This window comes from Mustela nivalis, assembly GCF_964662115.1.
Source record: "Mustela nivalis genome assembly, chromosome: 7".
NCBI lineage: Eukaryota > Metazoa > Chordata > Mammalia > Carnivora > Mustelidae > Mustela > Mustela nivalis.
The window spans coordinates 24,423,920-24,444,691 of record NC_139026.1 but is presented as its reverse complement, the minus strand read 5'-3'; the positions used below and the strand labels follow the sequence as shown (position 1 = coordinate 24,444,691).

Below are 20,772 nucleotides of genomic sequence, written 5' to 3'. Positions count from 1 at the left end.
TTAAATGATTTCAAGGTACAGTTTCCTCTGTTTAAAAAAAAAAAAAAAAAAAAAACACTGGGGCACCTGGGTAGCTTAGTCATTAAGTGTCTGCCCTCGGCTCAGGTCATGATCCTGGGGTCCTAGGATCAAGCCCCGAATCGGGCTCTCTGCTCTGTGGGGAGTCTGCTTCTCACTCTTTCACTCCCCCTGCTTGTGTTCCCTCTCTAGCTGTGTTTCTTTTTGTCAAATAAATAAATAAAATCCTTTAAAAAAAAAAAAAACATTAATTATGAATTGGACTGGACCTCTAAAATTCTTTTCCAGGGCTAAAATTTTTAGATTCTCTATTTCTTAATGAAGAAAACAACTGACCTATATAAAGCCAAGTTTGTCATTCTATTCCAGGGTGAAAAGGTGCTTATATTTATGACACAGGTGAGCAGCCTAAGAAATATTCAACCTTGACATTAAGGGGATAAAAAGAAGTAGTGAGGGGGGCACCTGGGTGGCTCATTTAGTTAAAGTGCCTGCCTTCAGCTCAGGCCATGATCTCTGGATCCTGGAATCAAGTCCCGTGTCTCCAGTCGTGTGTGTGCTCTCTCCAATGAAATCTTAAAAAAAAAAAAAAAAGTGGTAGGGGTGGATGATGGTAGCTTAAAAAATTGTAGCTGGTTCTGGCTAAGAATTAAGCATATTTTACATCTTAAAGTAAATACTAGTACTTGGGAGGGGGCAGTGTAAGAATTTAAAAGGAACAACTGTTCCCTGTGATTGCATGTTACTCCTTTCCTCTTAGATGGCATAATCTTTTCGTTACAAAGGAATGTCCTATTGCGAGGTTTCCTCTATAGGAACAGAATTTTCTGCTTTATCTTCATTTCAGCAACAAAAGAATCTTTTTGTTGTTGTTGTTACAGATTTTATTTATTTGAGGAAAAGAGAACATGAGTGGATGAGGGAGGAGAAGCAGACTGCAGTCCCAAGGCGGACTCCATCCAGGGACCCTGGAATTATGAGCTGAGCCGAAGGCGGACGCTTAATGACTGCCACCCAGGCACCCCTAGCAACAAAAGTATCAATCTTTTGTTTTATATCTTGTTTCTTGATCTTAAATACTCTATTCTTTAACACACTTGCCTGGCTATTAGCCATGAAGCCACTTACTTATCTTACCTGAACTTAGAAGATGAAGCTATGATCATTGATAATGATAGCTAATGACAAGATTATAATATACAAAATATATGATACACTAAGATATGAAGAATTTAATAGTGATAATCCCATAAACAGTGACATAGGGTAACACGTTTTTTCCACCACAATAAATGTGAAATACTGGTATAAAAGTGAAAAAAATGTAATTTAAGAAATTGGTTGGGGCACCTGGGTGGCTCAGGGGGTTAAATCCTCTGCCTTCAGCTCTGGTCATGATCCCAGGGTCCTGGGATCGAGCCCCACATTGGCCTCTCTGCTCAGCAGGAAGCCTGCTTTCCTCTCTGCCTGCCTCTCTGCCTGCTTGTGATCTCTGTCAGATAAATAAATAAAATCTTAAAAAAAAAAAAATGGTTGGATACCTGGGTGACTCAGTTGGTTAAGCGACTGCCTTCAGCTCAAGTCATGATCCTGGAGTTCCAGGATTGAGTCCTGCTTTGGGCTCCCTGCTTGGCAGGGAGTCTGCTTCTCCCTTTGACCCTCCCTTTCTTGTGTTCTCTCACTCTCTCAAATAAATAAAATCTTTGAAAAAAGAAAGAAAGAAAAAATTGGAGTTGAGGATCTGTAGGATTTCATTGCTATTTTGGGCTTCTATTCACATATAAGAAAAAGCTTATCATTCTGTGTGTGTTCAAGCTGTCACCTCTTAGGCTAACCCTGAAGCGGGGCCTAGAGAAAAGGAGAAAGGCTACAACGTTCAGTTCTTGTAAAAATAACCTGATCAAAATACAGAAAAATGTTGGACTAGAAAAAACCTTAAGTTTGTATATGTCCAGACAATAGTAGGACCAGACCCAGTACCAAATTCAAAATTTTTTCTTGCTGAAATAGTATGAGTTGAAGTTCAGTTGAAATTCAAAACCTGGAATAACCTAATCCAGAGGTGCCCAGCATTTTATCAACTAAGGACCCCTGATACTATTTTCCCCCTGGGTACCAGGTTTTGAAGAATTCTTTTATCTGTCACATAACCTATCTTAATTAAAACTCTATAAGGTACACCCTCTCCCTTAATATTTGAACTAACCCAAGGCTATCATGGCCAATCAGTTTGAGAGTGTGCTCCGTGCCAGGCACTGTGCTCAATGCTTACAACAGAGCGATGAACAAGAAGGTTTCTGCCCTCACTGAATACTAGAGGAAGAGCCAGACAAGATACTGGGAGTTAGGAGGTAATCAACACTACAGAAAACAAAGCCAAGGAAGAGGATATGGAGGATGGAGAGTACTTTTTTGTACAATGCGATCACGCAGGAAGGGGGTGAGGGAAGCCAGTGAGGTCTGGGTAGAAATGGAGCTGTTTGGGGATAGATTAAGTATAAAATACTTGTTAACCATTAGGTGAAAATGCTGGGTAGGCATTTAGATATATGTTGGATATATGAGTTTAAGTTCAAGAGAAAGATCCAGAGTGGGAGATGTCAGCGTTTGGAGTTGTTTTTTTAAAGTCATGAACATAAGTCAGGGAGTTGGAATACTCCCGACCCGAGACCACAATCTGATCCAAAATCAAGAGTCAGACACTCAACCCACTTGAGCCACCCAGGCACCTACTTGCTAGTGTCCTTTGACACACAAACATCAGTCATTTTGATGAAGTCCAGTATATTTTTTCTTTTGTTGCTAAATTTCCTTATCTTTTCAAGAGAGCCAAGAATACCATCTGATTCATAGGATTATCATGAGGATTAAATAAATCAGTACGTGTGAATACATGTAAAGGGGTTCGGACAATGTGTGCCATGTAAGAGAGACATTTAATAAATATAAGCTACTGTCCAGGCTAAGTTTGTGTTTAAAAACCCATGGCCAAGGGGACAGAAGTAGGACATGTGATATGGAAGCCAGAGAAGCAGAGGGTCTCAACAACACGATCAATGGTGCAAAATGATGCACAGAAGTCAAGAAAGCTCCAAAGAACAAACTTAGATTTGGCACCTGCAGGTTCAGACAGTGGTGAGACAGAGGAACATGCCTAGTTATACCGGACTGAGAACTTCTGTTAGGCCCTTTTTGGTCTCCAGGGCCGGTCAGCCCTTCCTGTGATCTAACGCAAGACTAATCCTGCAGGGCTGCTTAAGTGCAGCGGGGGAGAACACTCTGTTTGGAGGCAGAATACCTGGGTTAAAGTTCCTGGTCTTCTACCACACAGAAATCCTAATTACCACTTCAAGAAGCATAATCCCTTCAGTTTGCATTTTAGTTTAATCACAAGATTCCTAAAAGAAGGCAAGTAATTCCTCTGCACATTGTTCATTCACATAATAAAACTGGTAATCTCATTTCTTTGGACACTTCCCCGCCGGACCACTGTCCTAGTGTCCATTATTACTCATCAGACTGGTTTGAGAATCTTTTTTGCAAAAGCCCTTTATAAACTGCAAAGATCTTCTTATTACCTAGTGGGATCCACTCGGTCCTACTTAGCCTGTTCAGCTGCGGTGAGAGCTTAAACGTTTAAACCACACCAGTTATACCATTGTTCCGGCAATTAAACAGAATGGAATGGAAAGACTTGTCCAAACAACTCAAACCAAGCAAACAGTCCCTGACTTGCTCTGTCAAACTCAATGTGTTAGCTTTGTGGTGACCCAATATTGACTTAATGACTAAACGAAAGCAGAGATCCTAACTACCCTCCAAACACTCACCACTTACTGTTAATGAACCCTCCCACGATGCTTCCAGACGGCAACCCTTTCATTTAAGTAGAGACCAGAAAAGGGATACATTTTAGTAGAATAAAGAGACCTCCAAAACACTCTCAAGAATCCTAAAATCTCATTTACAGAAAAACAAAGAGGAGGCCATTTCCCACGCTACTATATCCTGATTCTACCAACAGACTCTTCTGTTCCCCCATTTTGGACCCTGAGTCAGGATATCTGGGTTCAAATCTCAGCTCCAACTCTTAGCTGTGTAAATGCCTTGAGGTCCCAGTTTTCTTATCTATTGAACAGAAACAGCATCATCACCTCATAGGATTATTGCCAGGATTTAGGAAATTAGTTTGTGAAAAGGTAGGATTCACAGCAGATACTCCTTTCCTTTGGGTTTCCTGTACCTGTCTTTTTGCTGGGGAATTCCTGCCTTGTAGAAATGCCCGGGGCCTTGCCAAAAGGTGGGGCAAAGACCTGGTTATAAATGAAAGGGGCAAAGCAAAGTAAAAATGGGTTTGGTATTCCCGACAGATCCTAACGGTAGTTAGGATCTCTGCTTTCGCTCAAAGAGTATTCATTGAAAATCCACTTGGGGCCCCTGGCTGGTTCGGTTGGTAGAGCATGGGAATCTTGATCTCAGAGTTGTAAATTTGAGCCCCATGTTGCATATAGGGATTACTTAAAAATAAAACCTTGGGGCGCCTGGAAGTCTCAATCAGTTGAGTGTCCAACTCCTGATTTCAGCTCAGGTTGTGATCTCAGCGTCCTGCCCCCCTCACTCCCTCTAAAATAAATAGATAAAATCTTTACCAATAAATACATAAAACCTTTAAAATATCTATCTTTCTGGGCACTGTTCTAGGCACCAAGATGCAGGAATGAACAAAACAGACAAAACCTCTTCCCTCACTAGGGGGATCAGATCATAAACCAGTAGATGGATAAGATGTCAAGTACTGATAAGTGCTATGAACCAAATAGAGTAAGGGATGGAGAGTGAAAGGGGCTCCTTTAGACAGAACCAAAAGGGAAGGCCACTGAGGGCATACCCGCTGCCTCAGACCCCCGAGGATGTGAGAGACTAGAGTGTGCATCTCTCTGGACGACAGTCAGCAGAGAGAGCACCACGTGTAAAGGCTCCGAGGGGGAAACAGCAAGGAGGCCAGGGCAGCGGCGCAGGTTGGGAAGCGGAAGAGAGAAGGGCCTGAGTACATGAAGTGTTGTGGCCCCTAGAAGAGATCTGGGATTTTACCTCAGGGGTGAGGAGTGCCTAGCTGAGGGCTCTGAGCAGAGAAGAGCTGTGATCTGAGGCAGGCTTTGTATCGATTACTACTGGTGCTACAGAGGACAGACAGTGGCGGTGGCAAGGGGGCTCTTAGGAAAGTTGATGCTGCCTGGAAGTGGCGTTTATTGTCAGACTGGATATATCAGGAAGGTAGAGGCTTCAAGATTGGCACACAGATTACAGGGGGGTATGAAAAAAGAGGAGTCCAGATTTATTTCAATATTTTTGGTCTGAGTAAACTGGGCAAGGGTCATTTCCTGAAATGAGGAAGAAATGGAGAGGGGCAGGTTTTAGAGAAAGAGGAAAAGGCTCAATTTGGGAAAGTTAAGTCAAGATGCCTGCGGAATGTTCCAGCAAGATACTGAAATAGAGCGCTGGAATCAGGAGGGACATGAAGTTCTGGGGAGACGCTGTATGTGGGGATGCTAATGTGGGAGTCATCAAGAGATGGAGGGTTTCTAAAGCCACAGGACTGGGGGAGAGGTTCTAGAGCAAGGATCAATGGAGACATGAGCAGACATGAAGATGAGCTACTGAGACATGAGATGAGCTACACTCCTCTCTTCCTAGAGGCCAAGTGAAATGCCTGCTCTTAACCCTGGTCACATAACAAAAATCACTCTAGGGTCTATTAAGAAAATAGATGCTTGGGCTCCACCCAGATCTACTGAATGAGACTCTCCATGGGGTGAGGCCTGTATTTCTTTCTTTCTTTCTTTCTTTTTTAAGGATTTTATATATTTATTTGACAGAGAAAGAGCACAAGTAGGCACAGCAGCAGGCAGAGGGAGAAGCAGATTCCCCCTGAGCAGGGAGCTGGATGCGGGCCTCAATTCCTGGACCCTGAGATCATGACCTGAGCCGAAGGCAGAGACTTAACCCACTGAGCCACCCAGGTGCCCGTGAGGTCGGTCTGTCTGTCTTTCTTTAAAAAAAATATTTATTTATTAATTTATTTGACACAGAGAGAGATCACAAGGAGGCAGAGAGGCAGGCAGAGAGAGAAGGGGAAGCAGGCTCCCTGCCGAGCAGAGAGCCTGACGTGGGGCTCGATCCCAGGGCCCTGGGATCATGACCTGAGCCAAAGGCAGAGGCTTTAACCCACTGAGCCACCCAGGTGCCCCAAGGTCTGTATTTCTTAAAAAGTTCCGCAGCTGAATGGCCAGGTAGGAGGACTGCTGCCCTTAGAAAAAGTAAAGAGGGAAGGAGAGGCTGTGACCTAGGGAATACCAAATAACCAGAGCAGGGGCTCAACAAAGCTAAGGAACCTATTAAACCCCTTACTTCTACACACACACACCACCACCACCACCATTAATCAAAAGCTTCAAAGACAGCTCTATACCCATGTCTGAGTGTAACTTCCTTTCCTCAAAATAATAACGTCATATTTTTGGTTTTCCAATAGTTTTTAAATACATTTTCTCATTTAAACATACATTATCATTTGAACATAACATCTTCCTCTTGAACAATTAGCCTTGCATCAACCCTGTGAGTGACAGGTGCAGACTGCACATACTTAAATCTAGCCATTAAGTCCAGACCCTGGTAGAGTTTACATGCATGTGGTACAGCATGCTAACTCATCCCATCCTCACAACATCCATCGGTGATTTTCTCCCCAATTTACAGACGAGGAAACTGAGGTAAACCACAGAAGAAGTCATAGACCTCAGTTTCTGACCCCACCCCCCTGCAAGCTTATGGTCTCACTTCATCAAAAATTTGATCACTGCTCTTTTTTTTTCTTTTTTTTTTTTTTTTAAATGGCTACTAAACTGGTTTAGGTTTTAAAGCATGGAACTTCATAGTCTTTCCAGAAAGGATAAGGTTTTCCTGATTTTGAAGTAACTGTTGTGGTATCAGACTGAACCAGAGCTTCACATTTCTTTGGTAGGTACTGGTTTTACTCCCATGGTCTTTTATAAGAAAAACTGCTTCTTAGGATTGTAGATAGAAAATATAAAAGCTCCTGATCAAATATACCCCTAAAATCAGACAATAGGGTGATCGGTTGTCCCTACAACTAATTTGGCTGATAGGATTTGGTGAGAGAAGTTATAAATTAATCCACACTAAGGAGTTTCACTTCCCTTCTGCGATTAGTCATTCTCTATAACATTGTGACTTTTCCCTGAAGGTCAGCATTACAACATCCATGTATCTTACCAGTAAGTGTGATCAATAATTCTTAAACTAATTTTGATAACCACATGCTCTTCTGACTTGCTATATAGTCATAGGAGAATTTCTGCATGCAACTTTTATAAAATGGTAAATTGTAGGGGCGCCTGGGTGGCTCAGTCGGTTAAGTGTCTGCTTTCAGCTCAGGTCATGATTCCAGAGTCCTGGGATTGAGTCCCACAAGGGCATCCATGCTCAGTGGGGAGCCTGCCTCTCCCTCTGGCTGCTTCTCCCCCTGCTTATGTACACTCTCTGACAAATTAAATAAAATCTTAAAAAAAAAAAAAAGTAAACTCTACCTCCAACGTGAGGCTTGAACTCAACCCAGAGATCAAGAGTTGCCTACTCCAGGAGCACCTGGGTGGTATAGTCCATTAAGTGTCTGACTCCTGGTTTGGGCTCAGTTCATGATCTCAGGTTTGTGAGATCATGAGCTCCATGTTCAGCAGGGAGTCTGCTTAAGACTCTCGCTCCACTGTTCCCCCCCCCTCAAATAAATCAATCAATCTAAAAAAAAAAAATTAAGAGGTCCCCAATTTCACCAAGCGGGCCAGGCAGGTGTCCCATGCATGCAGTGTGATAGGAGAAGCCTCCTAGCCAAAAGAACCTGCATTCTAATTCCTCAGAGTCAAACCAGACACACCTAAACCAGCTGTTTCTAGATATTTTTCTTTGTTTTCACACACTTAAAGTTAACTTCAAAGATTTCAAAGCCATGTCTTAAGGAGGCGCTAGATTTGTAAAGAAAACAGAATGAAAATTTCAGTTATTTATAATTGCATAATTAGTTGGTTTTCTTCAGGTTAATTCTTTTCTTAAACCTTATAGTTTGTTTGTTTGTTTGTTTCCCTTAGAGGAGAAATAGGAGCCCATAAGAGCTGTAAGTAGTTACATCTCCGCGGCCCACCTTCTAGAGCTCCTCCTGGGGTAAGTATTAAGATTGAAGCTGTTTGCATCCCCCTCTCCCTGTGCTAAGCCTCATCTCCTCAATTGTCCTTACCAGTCTCTATGTTACGGGGCAGGGGAACGTGGTGGCCATGTAATTTACTTAGAAGCATAAAGAGCAATTTCATTCTCAGTACTTTACCCAGTAAGAGCACCGATGGAAGGGTCACATGGCTTTCCCAACTGGAAACATGATACATAAAGCAATGTTCAAAATCATTGAACTCACAATAGCTATGCTTCTCTGTTCATATCACACTTTGGAATCTGGATATGCACACACGAAGACATTCCCAAAACTAAAGCTCGTGGCTACACACATGATCTCTGAGCGTATTTTGCATATGATTGGGCATGTGATTGAAGTTAGGCCAATTAGACCTGATCTCTCCCGGACTGCGTGGGGAGGACAGACTGTGGTGGATGCCACTGAGAGCTGATGCCATCTGGTGGCGGTGGCCGAGACAGCCGCTGAGGACTGTTGGCTGCCCTGGCTAAGGCGACGGCTGTGGTCTTAGGAAAGGATCTAATAAAGTCTGTCTTTGATTCTGTGGCTTACTCTAAATCCTTCCAAAACCACCCCCCTTATCCCTTATATTAGCCAGAATTGGTTTCTGTTGCTTGCGACCAAAGATACTTAATTAAGAAACAAAATAAATGCCTTCATGTCCATAAAATACAGCAGGGGATAAAACTAGAAAATCATCAGTTTCTTTCACTGATCACTACCTTCTGCTATTCACTGTATTTATGATTAGAAGGTACATTCAGACATTCAGGAAGGAAGGAAGACTTTGAGAGTTGGTGCAGAATAATTTACACAGGAATGTGAGCTGGCTGAATCCAAGACTTCTCCAGTTTGTGTACTCTTAGTATAGCTCCACATGAAACCCAAGTCATTTCTACAGCAGGAATAATTTTTATGACCCTTAGCCTTGGTCTCTCACTACATTCTATCCTTCTTGGTATTTTTTTCGAGGGTAGCATGGAGAAGAGGTCTTTAAAAAAAAAAAAGGCTATATGAACATTATATCTCCATTTTAAATTGTACAATTCAGTGGTTTTTAGTATATTTACAAGGTGGTACAACCCACCATCTAATTCCAGAACATACTCAGCCCCCTCAAAGAAAGCCCATGCCCACAAGAAGTCACTCCTCATTTCCTCTCCATCTACTTCTGGAAATAGCTAATCTACTTTCTATCTCAAGGATCTGCCTATTCTGGACATTTCGCACACATGAAACATACAAGATGTGGTCACTTGTGTCTGGCTTCTTTCATTTAGCGTGTCTTCATGGTTCATCCAAGAGGTCTTTTTAAAACACTTAATCAGGACTTCATCAAATGCAAAAATACATCTCAGCAAAAATACATTTGCCATATGTAGGGACACACCGGGATCCTTTAAGATCTTATGAGGGTTTATAACAACTTTGTACTCTGGTGATTTGTTGGGGGGCAGGGGAGTGGAGAGGGGAGGGAAGGAAGAGGAAAGGTAGGGAAGGAAGGAAGGAAGGGAGGGAGGGATGGAGGGACTGATTGAGTGAGTTCTTACAGGAAACAGTCTCCCTAACTAAAACAAAACCCAGAACGTTTTAAGCAGCATGCTGGGGCATGCAAGAGCATCCCTTGATCCTGTTCCTCTGTCTTGTCATCACTCTTTTCCCTCACTTACTTTATAGTGTTTGGCACATAGTAGGCACTCAATATTTTGCATAAGGAAGGAACGAAGGAGGTTTGATATAAAAAGAGACTCTTTAGGTGGACAGCAGGTAGGTGACCAGGACACAGTGGTTCTCTTCCCTAGACTTTTCCTAGGATTATAGGCAACCTCACTGGTATCACTTTGATGGCCACTGAGGCACACCATTCCCCTCCAACATTCGGGCCCAAGCAGAGTCCCCACTCTGGATCCACTGCCTCCTTCCTCTCTAGCAAAAGCTCCCTCAAAGTTCTCCCAGCCCACAGTTTCGTCTCCCTCCAATTCACTATCTAGATTCAACTGATAGTGATCTTTCTAAAGCATGGATATACACTCATGGTCCTCCCTCTTTATAATACTTCAGTGTTCCTCATTCCTCTTAGGATCAAGTTCATGCTTCTCCTGCTCTCTGTATCCCTCCTCCTTGCCTCTACTTTCTTCTCCTCCTTCCCGTCCTCCTCACCCTCCTATCCTCCTTATCCTCCTTTCTCTCCTCTTCTTCTCCTTCCTCCCTGCCTCCTTCCCCTTTCTCTCCCTCCCCTTCCTCCATTTATTATCTTTCCCATCATAACTCATGAGACCTAGCATGATCTGGCCTAGTCTCATCTTTTACAACTGTCCTCATGCATTCTCCACCTTACCCTTTATGATCTAGGTGGATTTCATCTTGGATATGTTGACTCTGAACTCCCTAAAACACCTCTAAGTGGGGCGGTCCAGGAGGCATATGGGTATATGGGTCCAAGGCTCAGGTGAGAAACTGGGAATATGGCTGGAGATGGGGGTGTCACTAGCATACAGAGATAGTCACTGAGTCTGTGGAAAAGAATGTTGGGAGTCTGCAGGGGACTCGTGGCAGACATTGAGGGATGCCAGCATTCCCAGAGGTGGCCTTAACCAGGAATGCTCTGTGATTTGACTCCTTCATGATCCAGAAAAGAGCTGGTTTTCCTGTTTGCAGTTCATCCTTCCCCACTGGTAAGGAGACAAATTCTGAGCCCTATGTCATTTAATTCAACAACAGCTCCACATTATTATGGATGCAAGCCCCAACTGTTCAACAACAAACCAGAGTATTTGATGAGACAGACACTCCGAATGACAGTACATCCCAGGTTTGAGTGATAAGATTCGGCACCACAGTTACTCTGACCAAGTGGCAGCACAGATCCTCAAGTGATCCCCATCTGTTTCTCCCACCTGAGCCTCACCTGACAGATCACAGCTCCCAGCCTGTTGGCCCCTATTTGTTCTATCACTGCTTGGGGTGCTCTAATATTGTCACTTTCATTCTTCTTTTATTGAAGTAATATGACATAAAATTTTATCTTAAAGGCACCTGGGTGGCTCAGTGGATTAGTCTCTGCCTTCGGCTAAGGTCATGATCTCAGGTTCCTGGGACTGAGCCCCGGATCGGGCTCTCTGCTCAGCAGGGAGCCTGCTTCCTCCTCTCTCTCTGCCTGCTTCTCTGCCTACTTGTGATCTCTGCCTGTCAAATAAGTAAATTAAAAAAAATCTTTAAAAAAAATAAATAAAAATCATGGAAACAAATGAAAATGAAAACACAACTGTTTGAAATCTTTGGGATGCATCAAAGGTGGTCCTGAGGGGAAAATGTATGGCCTTTCTCAAGAAACAAGTAAGGTCTCAAATACACAAGCTAACCCTACACCTAAAGGAGCTGGAGAAAGAACAGCAAAGAAAGCTGAAACCCAGCAGGAGAAGAGAAATAATATAGATCAGGGCAGAAATCAATGAAATAGAAACCAAAACAACAGTAGAACAAATCAATGAAACTTGGAACCGGTTCTTTGGAAGAATTAATAAGATTGAAAGCCCTGGCCAGACTATTAAAAAAAAGAGAGAGAGAGAGAGAAAGGACCCAAACTAATAAAATCATGAATGAAAGAGGAGATATCACAACCAACACCAAAGAAATACAAACAATTATAAGAACATATTAAGGGCAACTATATGCCAGCAAATTTGACAATCTGGAAGAAATTAGACATATAAACTACCAAAACTGAACCAGAAAGAAATAGAAAACCTGAACAGATCCATAACCAGTAAGGAAATTGAAGCAGTCATCAAAAATCTCCCAACAAACAAGAGCCCAGGGCCAGACAGCTTCCCAGGGGAATTCTACCAAACAGTTAAAGAAAAATTAATACCTGTTCTCCTGAAACTGTTCCAAAAAATAGAAATGGAAGGAAAACTTCCAAACTCATTTTATGAGGCCAGCATTACCTGGATCGCAAAACCAGACAAAGATCCCATCAAAAGGGAGAATTACAGACCAATATCCTTGATGAACACAGATGCATAAATTCTCACTAAAATACTAACCAGTAGGATGCAACAGTACCTTAAAAGGATTATTCACCACAACCAAGTGGGAGTTATTCCTAGGCTGCAAGTTTGGTTCAACATCTGCAAATCAATTAATGTGATACAATACATTAATAAAAGAAATAACAAGAACCATATGATACTCTCAGTAAATGCTGAAAAAGCACTTGACAAAGTACAACATCCTCTCTTGATCAAAACTCTTCACAGTGTAGGCATAGAGCGTACATACTTCAATATCATCAAAGCCATCTATGAAAAACCCACGGCAAATATCATTCTCAATGGGGAAAAACTGAGAGCTTTTCCCCTAAGGTCAGCAACACAGCAGGGATGTCTACTATCGCCACTGCTATTCAACATAGTACTAGAAGTCCCAGCCTCAGCAATCAGACAACAAAAAGAAATAAAAGGCATCTGAATCAGCAAAGAAGTCAAACTCTCACTCTTTGCAGATGATATAATACTTTATGTGGAAAACCCAGTTTTCTGATGATTGTTGGAATTAGGAGGATGCCTGGAGATTATCTAATTCCATCCCCCAATACCGAGATTAAGAAATGGAGGACTAGAGGGGCGCCTGGGTAGCTCAGTGGGTTAAGCTGCTGCCTTCGGCTCAGGTCATGATCTCAGGGTCCTGGGATCAAGTCCTGCATCAGGCTCTCTGCTCAGCAGGGAGCCTGCTTCCTCCTCTCTCTCTCTCTGCCTGCCTCTCTGCTTACTTGTGATCTCTCTCTGTCAAATAAATAAATAAAAATTAAAAAAAAAAAGAAATGGAGGACTAGAGAGGTAAATTACCTGTGGTCACTTAACAAGTCAGGGGCAGAACAAAGGGTATAATCAAAGGTTTGCTATTTTTCCTACACACTACCTCTCCTTTCTTCTCTTTATTGTGGGAGAATGTAACAAAATTTACTGTGTTAGCTCTTTTTAAGCATACAGTTCAGTGCTATTAAGGACATTCACATCTTTGTGCAACCATCTCTTGAACGTTCCATTATCCCAAACAAACTCTGTACCCATTAAGCAATGACTCCCCTTTCTCCTCTCTGCCAAGCCCCAGGAACCATGGTTCTTTCTGTCTCTCTGTATTTGACTAGTCTAGGGACCTCATACAAGTGGAATCATTGAGTATCTGTCTTTTTGTTTCTGACTTATTTCACTTGGCATAATGTCTTCAAGGTGCATCGATGTTATGGTCTATATCAGAATCATCAAACAGCACATATCATACAGCACGTATTATCCTAGGGAACAGATCATTCTTTTTTAAGGCTGAACATTTCACTCTATGTCTATACCACATTTGGTTTATCTTTTCATCTGTCAATGGATGTTTGGAATTTTCCATCTTTGGGCCATTGTGTATAATGCTCCCCTAAAACAATTATTTGTTGAAGTCCTTGCTTACAGTTATTTTGGTTAATTATCAAATTATCATATGATAAAATCATTGCTTCCAATTATTTTGGTTAATTATCAAATTATCATACGATAATTTTGTTTAATTTTCTGAGAAACCACAGTACTGTTTCCCACAGCAGCTGCGTCAATTTACACTTTCTCTCTTTATTCTTTTGGTATAGTAGACAGAGTATTGGATTGAGAGTTACTAGCCCAACCCCAGGATTGATGAGCTGTGTAATACTAGATAAGCCCCTCTGCCACTCAAGCTTCACTTCCCTGGTCAGGAAGAGAGAAAATGTCCTGTGGCATGCCAGCTTCACAGAATTGTTATAAGAATTGAGCCAAATGAGATATACAGAATGCTTCATAAATGAAAACATTATTTAATAAGAGTTGCCATGAGTCATTTGTACTAAATCTGAGCCCAATCCAATGTCAAAGGAGAAAACCACATGCTATTGGGAAGGAAGGGGCTCACTAAAGAAATTTAATATCCAGCAAAGACTCCAATTCAAAGGTCTTTTTTCTAAAACCTAGATGTTCTACCCTAAACAGAGAGCACTGTGGCGGGGGTGCAAGGAAGCAGTCACAACCAGCTTGGGAGAAGCTGAGGAAAGGACACATCAGCATGTCACAAAGCAGTCACGGGTCCATCAGCTGGTTCAGTTTGAAGTTCTGCCACTCACTGTTTCATTAGAGGCATTTAGAATTGTGTTTATAATTTTCTATAAACACATCATTCCTAGGACAATGTGGCTTATTCCCTTTGGTAATAAGAGTTGCTGAAATACATCCAACAAATTTTTTTTGTCTGAAGTTAAATCACTGGCTTCATCTTACTTACACAGATTACACAATGGGCTCCCAAGTAGAGAATGAAAACTGCCTATTGGCTTTTGGAAACAGGGATACCCTTTAGATTTTTGGGTTCTAAATGTTAAATTTACTCTCTTATTGTAAATTGACTGTACAAACACTGATTTTGTAACCACTGTAAAGGATGCAACAAAAATCAGAAGAGTAGACTCCTACCCCAAATGAGATCAAAGCAGAATTGAAGATCTCAAGGAACTGATACAATGTTGCTAGACTTTATAACTAATGACAGAATTTCACTCTTTATGTACACATACTGATGCTACTGTACATAGAGGGCATCTCCTTGGAAGGTTTTTTCTTATTTTAGACACACTTAAAATGTCTTCTGTCAACTCTTTTTCATGCCCATCTTAAATAGTATCTCATTTTTAAAAAATAGTATACCATTTTTAAAGAACATTACAGGCTTGGTATAATTTTATGATGTGATGCCAAGCTATTCGAGTATTAAACAGAAAAGCTTATTGGGCCTAGAGCGTACCTGGTCATTTTGGCCAGAAAAGGGACTCTCCTCTTTGGCTCCAAAGCCTACGGTAGGGACAGATATGCAGTCAGTGATTTCTGAATTTGGTACTAAGGAGGAGGAAAGAGACAGTCAGAATCAAGACTAAAATGGGACTGAAGCACAGAGGAGGAGGGTGAAACCTGGGCAGAAAAATAATTGCCAAGAAAAATGAGGCTAGAAAATAGAAAGAAGGCATCCACTCAAGGTAGCAATTCCTTCTGAGATATCCCTCCAAAACTTATACTCTAGCCTCTGAAAAGAAGAGCTCATTGCTTTGCAAAGCTCTGCATTCCCACATTAGACAGCTCTAGTTATTTCATTTTATTTTATTTTAATCATGGTAAGTATGCTCTCTTTTTTATAGTATTTTTTTAAAAGATTTTATTTATTTAAGGGACAGACAGCGATCACAAGTAGGCAGAAAGGCAGGCAGAGAGAGAGGAAGAGAAGCAGGCTCCCCGCTGAGCAGAGAGCCCAATGTAGGGCTCGATCCCAGGACCCTGAGATCATGACCTGAGCCGAAAGCAGAGGCTTTAACCCACTGAGCCCCGGTAAGTATGCTCTTTAATCCCCATCACCTATTTCACCCATTCTCCTCCCCTCTGCTAACCACCAGCTTGTTCTCTCTAGGTTAGAGTCTGTTTCTTATTTTGTTCTCTTTTATGTCCCCTTTGCTCATTTGTGTTGTTTCTTAAGTTCCACATGAGTGGGATTCCATGAGTGAAATCATATGGTATTTTTCTCTCTGACTGATTTATCTTGTTTAGCATTATACTCTCTAGTTCTATCTATGTTGTTGGGAGACTGCTCTATTTTTTAAAATGTTCTTCTTTAAAATAATTTGGTGCCCAGCAACAAAAGAGATAGTAAATAATAAATCATGGTCCAGCCTTATACTGAAATATTATTTAGCCTACATAAATGATGCTGCTATAAAAGAATATAGAAATGATACTTGATGATTTAGGGAAATGCATATAATATATTGTTATATGTGCCTCAAGACACTAGTTTGGGTTGTGTGTGTGTATGTGTAGACATTGGGAAGATAGACAGTGAACAATTAACAGTGTTTATTTCTGGGTAGCAGGAAGCATGGATGATTTTTATCTTCTCCTTTATGCTTTTTTTTTTTTAATTTAAAAAAATCAGATTTTACCATGAGGACACTCTTCTCAAATTATCTGTGGTGCAGGCATCTCACAGAGTGGCTGGCCACATAAGCCTCCAAAGACCTTCACTAGAGAATGAAGAAGATAAAGAAATAGGAGGAAGAACGCATCTTGTGCTCGTGTCTGCAGAGATCAACAGAGAGCATGTTCTAGAGCTTCTATGGGTGTACACGCCTCTACCCAATTCTCTGTTTGCTTTTGTTGAGCCTCGCTGGGGAAGCAGGCAGACACGTTGGGACATGCTGCCCATTGGCTTTGCTCCCTGAGAGAATCCATTCTGTTCTGGTGAGTCTCAGAAAGTGCTCATCTTCCTCTGCTGTTAGCCACCTCTCCTAAATCCTTTCATTCTGAGGATGAAATGGTAGACCCCTGCTGGGTAGAAAATACTAGCACCAAAGGGAATATCATAATATTTGTGGCGACAGTTTGCCTGAAATAGGCCCATGCTGCCTGGGTGTGGTCGATGAGGCCCAGAGAGGCCTTGAAATGTCCAAAGAGCAGAGACGGGGGTCACTCACAGCTCACCTTTGTCCTGTGTTGCTCAATGTCTGTGTGAGCCCTAGAATGAGAGCCCCATCTTCACACAGCCGGGCAACCTGTTTGGATTTCTAACCCAGACTTGAAGGTCTCAGAATTCCAACAGAACTCCCTAACAAATTACTACTGCAGTCTTACTGTATTTTTGTGTGTGTGTATATATATATATATATATGCATATATATATATTTACTCTTATCATAAATTGACTGTACAAACACTGATTTTGCAAACATTTATATATATATATCTCCCCAAAGTTTTGTTAAATGAAATAAAATATAAATGTGCTAACTTATCAGCACAAATAGATTAAACCAAACAATATCATGTAAAGCAAAGGAGGGGAAAAAAAAACCCTTTTAGGTGCTAAAAAGTTTCTGTGGTATAATTCCTCAAACTGGTAATTCTATTCTAATCTTTCAAACTGATTTTAAAAGTTTGGAAGCAGAGTATGATATTAACATTGCTGTACTGCTCACTTAAGAGTCCCATTATTTTAAATCATTGTCCTTTCCATCTTAGGGAGAAGTGGAAGAGAACCGTTGCCCAAACCAGCCCTCTTAGCATCTTGAAGCAAACACTCAACTCACTCTCTGGCCTTCTCCTTTTAAAGTGGGAATATGGATGGTTCCATCATCCCCTCTGCTCTCTTACATTAACTCCATCATTTCTACGGATCACGTCAAGTCTTACTTGACTTACAGTATTTGCTCTAACTTAACTATTTCTCTCTCCTCCTGAAGACAGGGATCACGTTGGAACAGGTGGAACAATGCACAAACCGTGCCCCAGCAAATTGGAAACAGTACTCCACAGACAACCTTGCCCCTCGTCAGAGCCCTGGGAAACACTCTTCACAGACACCAGCCCATTCGTGTAAGAGTGAACACCTTGGGTAAAGAATCGATCCGTCCCATGGCATCTAGGTGAACAGCTGGAGTGCATTTTCAGCTGAGTTTTCACAATGCTTTTTGCAGCTTTTTGCCTTCTTACATTATGAAGAAAATACAGGTTTACTTATTATGGACAATCAGATCCGCTCTCTGTACCACTTTGCACAGAAACCCAGCCCAACATGGTAACTGGAACAATTCTACATCTCACATTTTCCCTTGAAAAATAAAGAAAAACAAGGATTCTGCCATACTTGAAGAAGAAAGACAGAGCCATTCCCCAAGGCCCTCAGAAAGCCATCTGGTTGCAATCTTTCCCAGAGTTTTCTGGCCCAGAGACAAAGCACATTTGTATCAGACAGATCAACACTGTCACCCAGTGGACAGACATTAGCCAGGCTGAGCCTGAGCCTTGATCTTGGCTTGGCTTGGCAAGCCAGCATTTAAATAGGAACCTGTTTGTTTTAAGTGTTCATGTATTCTCTTACAGGGAGCTGGGAGGATCTCAGCTGACAAGACTTTGATTTGGGATGAGTGCAAATATAAGGAGGACATATATTTTCATTATGCCTAAGTTTATTTTTTTTTTAAACCACTAGGAAATTTATAGGAAGCATAGACTATAACCAACCAAGCAAGTCTGCCAAGACACAGGATCAACCAGGCTTGCAGAAGGAGGGAGGTATATGATTACCTGCCAAGTATGTGGGAAGATTTCCCTACCACAGAATAAGACTTATTGTTCATTGTTCAAAGAGACAGTGGATGTGTATTTTGAAAACTAAAGATTTTTTTTTTTTTTTGGGTGATCTGAGGTTATTCACTTTACTAGAATGATGTCAGTAGATGAACAATTCTTGCTATCTCTATTTTGTATATATGTCAAAAGATACGCATGGATGCAGCCTCTGACCCATCTCATTCCCCCAAGTATCTTTAGTCTGTATTATTATTATATATTTGAGAGAGAGAGAATTGGCAGGGGCCGGGGTAAAGGGACAAGGACAGGGAGAGAGAGTCTCAAGCAGACTCCCCACTGAGCATGGAACCCAAGGAAGGAATCCATCTCACGATCCCAAGACCACAACCTGAGCTGAAATAAAGAGTTGGACACTTAACTAACTTGTGCTGCCCAGGTGCCCCAAGTCTCTTTAGTCTTATCTGCCATTTGACACCCTCAGCCAACTGGCTTACTTTTCATATTAAGGTGAGAGGTTCTTTGCCTCAAGCCTTTCTTGCTAAATGTACCTTTAAATTAGTTTCTTCTCTCTGGCTGGAATGCATCAACAAACTGAAAGCATTCATCTGGTATCACTTTACACTTCTACAGTCCTGGAAGCTGAAACTTCACCTGGTAGGACCTTTTCTAGCATCTTGATTAAAAGCAATCTGTTTATTGGAGGGAAATCTGGGTTTGAATCCTAACTGCACCACTCGCTAGCTAGCTCCTTGCCTTGGACAGGTCACTTAGTTTCCTTAAGCTTTAGTTTCCATCTCTGTTATCAGGGATAATACTGGCACCTACTGCCCTGGCGGTTAATCCCTGCTGTGGGGATTTAGGTAGGAAAATACAGATGAACAACAGCACAGGGCCTGGACGTATTGTAAAAGCTCTATGAACATTAGGGTTGGCATTGTCATAATTATTACAATGACGGCAGTCACTCTTACTACTCCTAAAATGCAATTCTTATAAAGTACCTCAGGCATGCAGATGAAACCGTGATTTTTTTTTTAGCTAGAAAGACCCTGAGAGAGCATCCAGTCCTTTGTTCTTCATTAAAATCATCTGGGGAAGTATGTATGTATGTATGTATGTATGTATGCATGTATATTTTAAAAAATTATTTAGTTTAATTGAGAGAGAGAAAGAGAAGGCATGAGTGAGCGAGGGTCGAGAGGGGCAGAGAGAAACTTTGACAGACTTTCCACTAAGTGTGGATCCCAATGCAGGGCTTAAGCTCATGACTCTGAGATCACCACCTGAGCCAAAACCAAGAGTTGGACACCTGACAGACTGAGACTCCCAGGGGTCCCTCCAAGGAACCTTTTAAGGAACACTGACATGCCCAATAGCCCAATGAAAGAATGCTTATTATATGAATCCTTTTAGATGAATTCTAGAAAAGGCAAACCTAATCTATAGCGACAGAAAGCAGATCAGCAATTGTCTGGGGATGAAGGTGGAAGGAAACTTTCTGGGGTGGTGGCAATGTTTTCTGTCTTGATTGTGGAGGCAGAGTATGCACATTTGTCAAAAAGTTTCTGAAACTGTACAGTAAAGTGAGTGCTTTGTATTGTATGTAGAATGTATCATAATAAAGTTGATGGAAAAAGCTGATGCTGAGTCTCCGCCCCAGGAATTCTGATTTGACTGTACCAAGGCTCATGCAGCTAAGGCAGGAGCCAGCGGTGAGAGCCACTGATCTAATCTAGTCTCTTCCACCTCCAGATGAGCTCAACCCAAATATATACCACTGGTTATAGCAGAAGGTGCAGGACTAAAAACTGGGTCTTCAGGCAAACCTGAGTGGTGAAGTCAGTTAAGCGCTGGACTCTTGATTTTGGCTTAGGTCTTGATCTCAGAGTTGTGAGACCAAGCCCTGCATCAGGCTCCATGCCTGGCATAGAGCCTGCTTGAAAATCTCTCTCCCTCTGCTCCCCTCCGCCCCCCCTGCCACATGCATGCTCGCTCACTCTTTCTCTCTCTCTCCAGATTTCTTGTGTTCTCAGCCTTTCCTTTTTACCTTTTCTAGTAACACTGATTCTTTTTGGAAATTCCCTCTCCTTTTTACCTCTCTGTATGAAAACCCCTTCAAGGTTCAGCTCACATCTCATGACTCTCAGGAAGCCACAGTCTGCACCGCCCTGCCCTTGACCTAGGAGTTGACAGAAGGGACTGAGGCTTTTTAAAAAATTTGTATCCTCAGAACCAATATTGTGCTTGGCACAGGACAGGCATTCCATACACATTTGTTGAACTGAAAAACTGGTGGAAGGGAATTATCATTTAATAAGTACTCACGATATACCAGGAATTGAAATG

At 41.8% G+C, this 20,772-nt stretch overlaps 1 protein-coding gene across 4 annotated transcripts in view; it reads right to left on the bottom strand.

Moving 5' to 3' along the window:
• Positions 1 to 20,772, bottom strand: part of LOC309868981 (uncharacterized protein C3orf20 homolog) — a 132,675-nt gene that overhangs the window by 7,621 nt on the left and 104,282 nt on the right. The window lies entirely within an intron of this gene.